Source organism: Octodon degus, unplaced genomic scaffold, assembly GCF_000260255.1.
Source record: "Octodon degus isolate 3935 unplaced genomic scaffold, OctDeg1.0 scaffold00128, whole genome shotgun sequence".
Taxonomy (NCBI): domain Eukaryota; kingdom Metazoa; phylum Chordata; class Mammalia; order Rodentia; family Octodontidae; genus Octodon; species Octodon degus.
Window position 1 is genome coordinate 2008083 of NW_004524704.1, and position 7511 is coordinate 2015593.

Sequence of the window (7511 nt, forward strand, 5' to 3'; positions counted from 1 at the left end):
CTCCATTTGAAAGGCAGGAGCCTGGGCCTTTAGTAGGGGGATTGTCCTGCTGTCCTGCCCCAGCGTGATCTGCGAGGCTTCCTCACTGCTACCTTTGGGGTCTCTGCCTCTCCTGGCTGGTTTCCTTAGACGCACATACAACTGCTTCTCCTTTGGACCCTCTCAGCTCTGTAGCCTCAACCCCTACCACCAGGATGCGTGGCCCCAAATTCATAGGTTGAAATCCTACCTTCTCAGATGATATTAGGATGTGGGCTCAGAATAGGCAGAGGGAAAAGCCTTCATGAGTGGGACTAGAATCCTCAAGAAAGAGATCCCATGGGAGGGTTTAATTATCTAGATGTCCCCCATACTATGGCTTATTGTGCTGTGGTTGTTGTTGTGGTTTATTGTCTAGGTGCTGTGTTTTATTATCTAGATGTATCCCATGCTATTGTTTATTATGCTGTGATTTATTATGGTTTATTATCTATAGTTTATTATCTAGGTGCTTGGCCTATTATCTGGATGCCCCCCAGGAGCCTCACCTTTAGGAAGGTGATTGGATTACGGGGCCTTCTAGCTGACTGGCTATTGGAAGGTGAGGTCTGCTGGGAAGAGGTGGGCTCTGGGGCTCAGTCTTGCTCCACTGTTGGTCGCCCTCTCCTGTTTCTGGAGCATAACTTGGGCAGCCCTCCTCTGCCGCACTGCCCTGCTGTGGGGACAGCAGTCCAAGGACTGCTATGTGAGCCAAAATAAACCTCTCCTCCATCACATTTCGGATAGCGGGTGTTGTGTCTCAGTATTGGGAAAGTGACCAACACCCCAGAAAGGGACACAGCCCTTCTCGCACGTGAGAGGCAACTGCGTGGACGCTATCAGCTCTGGATTGCAGCACAAGCCCTCAGCATCTTGGCCCCATGGACTAACCAGCCTCGTTCAGAGGAAAGAAGCTAGAATAAGAAAAAGGACTTTTCTCCCTAAGTGGTAGCTAGGATGCCGATGTCCTTCCCCCATTGCCTCTGTCCTTGCCACACTTCAGGCTCTCGCTGTCCCTTCACTGACTCAGCTTCCAAGCTGGTCTCAGGACTCACATTCTTGGCTTCCACACTTGTTTTCCAGCGCGGTGTCACAGAGACGCATGCCTGTCACCACCCAGGATATTTCCATAGCTCCATTTCTGGTTTTCAGAACAAGGTACATCTTCAACACAGCTTCCTCTGGCACCTTCTTTGCGGGCCACAGCACGCGATAAGCGCTTCCTGTAGATCAGCTCACCTCCTCCTGAAAGCCTGGCTAGTCTTGACAGCTCCAGTGGACAGATGCGGAAAGAGTGGCCCACAGGGACCTCAGAACTCACCCATGAATGCACCTAGCTGATCCTAGGTGGGGTTTTTATTTTCCGATCTTAGGTTTTTTTTTTATTTTTTTGGTGGTACCAGGTTTTAATTCACGGTCTGGAGTCTGCCCTACTGGAGCCATTGGGTTCCTAGGGCAAGGGTTGGCAGTGAGGGGAGGCAGGGAGCCCCATGGAAGAAGGGTGTTGGGATGAGGGCCCTCCCTGACTTGGGAAGAGAAGGTTGGGCCCAGTTTCCAACACCCAGGGGACCTAGACAACTCTGCACCTCCTTACTCTCCTCCGGCTTCCTGCGCAGCACGAAGCTGGGCATTGTGTGGGCCTCTGGGAGATGTGGGAGGTGGGGATGGGGGTTGGTGGGAGCCGGGGCTGGGCCGCACATCCCTTCTAGCCAGTCTCTAGGCTTTGGTGATTTTCAGGCTGCTTCCAGCCCCCTATGAGGCTGCTTGCTATCAGGACAGCAGCCTGGGCCTGAGGTCTGATCACCCAGCAGATGACCCTTGCTCCTGGGGTGCTCCAACCTAGCTTGGGTAAAGGCAGGAATTGCCCTCCCATCAGCATCCTACCTACTGGAGGCCTCAGACCCACCACCTGCGGCCGCTTGGGCTGAAAGTTTCTACCACTCCACTCCCCTGTTTTGCTGGTTGATAGCATACATCCTGAAATTGGATTTTTCCTTTTTTTTTTTTTTTTTCTATGCAGAGGACAGAAGCCAGAGACCTACACATGCAGTGCAAGAGCGCTGAGCTATATCCTCAGACCTCTTTCAGTACTTAGAAACAGGCTCTTGCAAAACTCCCTAGGTTGTCCTTGACCTTGTCGTTTCCTGCTTCAGTCTCCCAAACAGCTGGAATGACAGAAATGCGCCAACATGCCTGGTTAGTGTTAGGAGATTCTTGCCAAACCTATGACAAACATTTTGTTTTTTCCTACCGTGCATAAAAACAATGCAAATGTTCAGGGTCACACTAATCAGGTAGCAGAGCTACAAGTGCAGCGTCCGGTACGGTACTGAATTCTACCCTCTCCGACCCGCAGGTGCGGGCAGCTTCTGGGGGTCCTAGCTAGCAGCACCGCCCCTCCCGCTCCGGGAGCGCACTTTGGGGACAGCAGGGCCCCAGCACTGCGCCGGCGGAGCCAGGCATCCTCGACTCCGGAGGGCCAGGCTGCTTGGGGACCCGGTGTGACCGGAGGACTTCACTAGCCTTATCGACTCTATTTGCATAACGGAGAAGGCTCGCTTCTTCCCCGCCCCTCGGCTGCGCTCCTTTTCTCTCGCCGCCTCCACCGGTATCCCGGGTCCACTGCTGCTGCTCCCGGCGGGCCCCTTCTCTTGGGAGCCCCCAGAGCGCCAGCGCCCGGCTCTCCCACTCGCGCCAGCGCGGAGTCCGCAGGCAACTGGAGGCGGGGAGCCCCGGCCAGGGCCGGGCTAGGAAGGCGCGGGGCACGGCCGGGCGCTAACAAAGGGAGCTGCTGCCAGCCGGCGCGGCGCGGGCCCGGGCTCAGCGGCTGTAAGCTCGGCGGCCGGGCGCGCCTGAGTGAGTAGGGGCGCGGCGGGGGGAGGCGCGGCGGAGCTGGGGTGCCGGAGCCGAGGGCAGGCGGGCGGGGTGCAGCACCCGGGGCACCGACGCCCAGCGCCGGTTCGGCTGCCGTCTTCCGGCTGGGAGTCTTCGGCGGGGTCCAGGCCGAGGGGCCGCCGGATTCCTCGCCAGCTCCGCCAGCTCGCGGACCCACAACAAACCCACGTGCGCGTCGCCCTCCCCGGGAACCCCTTTCTCCGCGTGCTGGTGGTGTTGTGTGAGGGGCGCATCCCCCCAGCCGGGTGCCTGCGGATCTTGCCTGCCGTTCTTGCAGATGGGGAAACCGAGGCCGGCGGCGGGAGGGGCAGCGCGGGCACCACAACAAACGCACGTGCGCCCGTGCGGGGATCCGGCTGCGCCCGGGCCCGGCCATTGTCTTGCCGCGGGGTGGAGCTGCTGGAAGCCCCCTCCCCGGGCCTGGCGGGTAACACTTGGAGGGTGCCGCACGGGTTCCCATCCCGCTGAACTGCCATAGATTTAAAAAGAGGGACGAGAAACAAGAAATGCCGCACGGGTTCCCATCCCGCTGAACTGCCATAGATTTAAAAAGAGGGACGAGAAACAAGAAAGAAAAAAAAAAAAAAAATCCTCTCGGGACGAGCCTTTTGCCGGCCCCGCGCGTTCCTGTGTAAACTGCATACACAGCCCTCTCCTCCACCTTGCGGAGGCTTCCTAGAGATGGGGTTGGAACCGAGGGTCTGTGGATCGCTTTCCGAAAAAGACTGCTCGGAGCACCGTGGCCCCCTGCTCTGGCAGCTCCCCGCCGGGAAATCGCGAGCGCCTCCTGCGGAGAGAACGCGCGCAGTCTGGGCGGCTGCGAGTTTCTGGGCTCCGCCTGCGCGCACGCATACAGCACACGCGCACACACAAACACACACAGATGCACATGCACACACACAATACACACAGATGCTCCAACACTCAAGCACACAGCAGACAGACAAGCACACACAACACACATGCACAAACATGCACGCACAACACAACACACACACACAGATACGTGCACACTCACCCACACAGCGCGCACACACGGCACACGCACACACACATGCACATGCACGCCCAGCACACACACACACAGGGACCTCTTGTTTGCTTTTCTTTGCTTACTTGTGCTCAGCTGAGCTCTGCAAATTTTTCTTTATCAGATGTGGGCTGGCAGCGGCGCGAGGGCTGGGGAATACATTGGCTTCTTGGGCGGAGGTGTTGGGACGTCAGAGGGGCCATGAAGGCGCCCGGCGCTGCCTGACTTGTACTTGTTGCGCCTTTGGGCTCCCGGGGCCACAGAAGACGAAGCCGCGCCCCCCGCCCCCACTCTGCCCCCCCAGGAGAACAGAACCTCGCAAAGGATTTAGAGAGCGTCCTGCAGACATTCTGCTTTTACAGGCGAGAAACGGAGTTCTGAGCTTGGTCCACTTCTTCAAATTTCAGCTGGAGACATCAAGGAGAGACGGCCAGGGCCAGGGCGCAGGTCTCCCAGCTCCCAAATGCAGCGGGCGACTAAAAAAAGCCAAACCCGGAGGGAGTCTGCGGTTGGCTTGAAAGACAGTGGCCGGGAGGCAGAATACAGTTAGACAAAGGAAGGGGTTCACAGCCCACACTGCAGCCTTCCACTATCTCTTTCAGGAGTTCTTAATTCTATTGAGAAAGGGTGGATTTAGTAATTCCGCACTCTCCCCAGCGTTCCCTAAGCGCAGCTTTTTTCTCCTAGCTGCCGCCTTCCCTTACAGTTGGAATGGGACCAACTGTGGTTACTTAGATGACTGGCTTCTCATCCCTGGGCCAGGAGACTTTTGTTTGGGCAAAAGCAGGGACTGTTGACATCAGCCTTGCTGGGAAGGAAATGTCTCTTAGCTGTCGCTCTGAGCCCCTCATGGGAGAACAAAGTCCTGTTTTCATTGAGTTTATTTAATTTATTTATTTTTTAATGAGTCCCGTGGAAGTAGCTGCTTATTTTTGTATTTGGCAGTGGAGAAGTTGACAAAACCAAGGAACACTGTGAGGCTGGACTTCCCCTTTTAACTGAGGGTTTGCGGGTTCTGTGTTCCTGTTATGTCCTCGCTGCACTTGTTTCCTTTCTTAGAATTTCTAGGGTGTTTTGCCTTCACAGTAATTTCACTTGGGCCGGAGTATATTTTTCCTTCAGGATGATAAAGAACTTCAGAAATTATCAGGCCAGACCCTGGGCTTTCTTACTTTCTAAAGAGAAATCCTTGCTTCCCGGTGATGCAGGGCAATGCCCAGCCACTTTATAGTGCTTCTTTTGTGCCTAAGTTGGAAACTGTTGCATCAAATGAGTTGTTGATGCCCCAGAGCGAAATCAGAGTTGTGATGGTTGCTGTAACAACGCCTTGTAAATGAGAGAATGAACTCCTTAAGGCCTTACATGGATTTTGTTGTTAAACAAAGCCATGGATCCCAGTGGTGTAGGGAGCAAGGGGTACTGCAGTTATTTATCCCCAGGGACCAGTTTCCTTCAGTGCTTCCTTTGCCCTTCGCCTGGATTCCCCTGTTCCTCTCTGTCTTAGGAGTCTGCAGTTGTGGAGCTGCTTTTCTTGCATGTTCTCTCTATTTAAGCTCTTAGCCCAGTCTCTGCATCTGCTACTCTAGTGGAGTAAAAGTTACTTAGGCCTTAGAGTTAGCGGAGGGGGTTGGCTCCTCCTCTCTCCCTTTGAAGCTTCTTGTAGAACACTCAGGCTGCCTGCCAGTGTATGTGCGGAATAAGGGGCATGAATGTCCTGGAGTTGTAAGGCTGCTAGTCATGTGACACACGCATGTGCTCAGACCTCTTGGCAAACCCAGGTGCTCACCAGCTTGTGAAGTGTGGAGAGTGCTGGGGGCAGAACAGTGCTGCCAGGTGAACCCAGGTGTGTGGCTTAGGAGGCCACAGCTACTCATAAAGAAGTGTGATGCCTGCCAAACAAGAGGAGCCCTGGGTAGTCTGGAAATCCCATAGGACTCTGAGGTAAACAAATCAGAGAGAGAGAGAGAGAGAGAGAGAGAGAGAGAGAGAACAAAACTTTCCCACTAATTGAGTGCGATTTCAAGTCACTTTGCCTGTTCTTTCCCTATTTGCTCACAGACAGGCAGTGGAGGTGGAAAGAGCCTTGTGCTCAGCCTGGGATAGTAGAGAACAAATAGGTCTGTTCTTCTTCCTGAGAGAATTCCAGTTTATTTGGAACTGGAGCTCTTCCAGGGTGCCTGAGAGAGCCTGCAGAATGGTGACCGCATCTCCATACTGATTTCTGTGCACTCCCTTTTCTTTCTGAGTAAAGGCAAAGACCTGTAGGAAACGTGAATGCAGAAGAGGGAAGCCATCAAAGGCCACGTGTGGCTATGGCTGGGCTGAAAAAGGCCAGAAATAATTCATTAACGGAACCCCCAGCACTCACTGGAGTGCTAAGGCCTTGCAAATCAGGACAGGGAGTTTCCTGCTTAAGATTGTTATCAGGATTTGTTTGATAAGAAGTGTATTAAAGAGAAGTGATTTCTTTTTGGCTTATGTGCTTGATGGCATTCTGGCTGTAGGCATACTTTTTATAGGTTTATATGTAACAAGAACAGGAAGCCAAGCAGTGTCACCATATTAAAATGCTAAGGTGATCTAAGGTGTTGGTAGAAGGGATAGTTAAGCTGCAGAATCATAATGATGATTTAAATTTTATTTATATTTTGGTTATAAAAATAAAGAGGATGCACAGTGTTTTCCCTTGTTAGAGAGGATTTAGCCTGGTGTCCTCGGTGCTCTCCTTGCGGCTTGCCCGACCCACCACTCAGGAGCATGAACCAGGCACGAGGGCTCCTCCGGACCCAGGCTGGTGGATGGTGAAGCGGTGGTGGGTGAGTACTACTTAGTCATAAAGATAAACTCCAGGCTTTTATAGGTGAATGCGTGCAGTTAGAGACCACATTTAAAAGTGAACTAAATCAGTTTCACATGTGTAAATGTTGTATTGTCTCCCTAGTGTAAGAACTTGAAAGAATAAATAAAATCTGAAAGCTATAATAGATATTAGGAAAGGGGAAAAAACTGCCCCAAAGAAAAGAACAGCTGGGATGGGGGAAAGGAGAAAAGAAAGAAGGAAAGGAAAATTATATATATCACATCATAGCTAAGATAATGGTACTAATTTCTCTTGGTTTGTTGAAAGGAACAGTTAATGCTTAATTGTTTGATCTGTTTTACATTATCTGGTATTTTGAACAACTATTTTGAAAATATAAACATGCAATATAAAAATGATCATTAATTGTCTATCTTGTTTTGAAATTCTATATCATTTTTATTGTTGTTAAAATTTTTAAAAATTCTCCTTAATGCCAAAACAAAGAGTGCTTATAAAAAATAAAGGCAATTTGGAAAGTACAAAAAAAATTGAGAGACAAAATAATTCCACAATCTGAAGACAGCCATTGTTAGTCCTTGGCTATTTTCCTTCTGGTCTCTTTCTTTTCTTTTCGCTTTGTCTTTCTGAGACACGGTCTCGCTGTGCAGTTCAGGCCGGCCTTGAGCTCATTTTGTAAACCGGGCTGGTTTCAAACTCTCAGTGATCCTCTTGCCTTCGTTTCCCAAGTGCTGGAATTCCAGGTGA

General features: G+C 52.0%; 1 protein-coding gene across 1 annotated transcript in view; it reads left to right on the forward strand.

The window, feature by feature from the left end:
• Positions 1-2419: 2419 nt before the first annotated feature.
• St6gal1 (ST6 beta-galactoside alpha-2,6-sialyltransferase 1) overlaps positions 2420-7511 on the forward strand; it is a 128299-nt gene continuing 123207 nt past the window's right edge. Inside the window, exon 1 of the mRNA XM_023700903.1 lies at positions 2420-2874. The gene's annotated coding sequence lies outside the window, so the exon portion shown is untranslated. The remainder of the gene's footprint in view (positions 2875-7511) is intronic.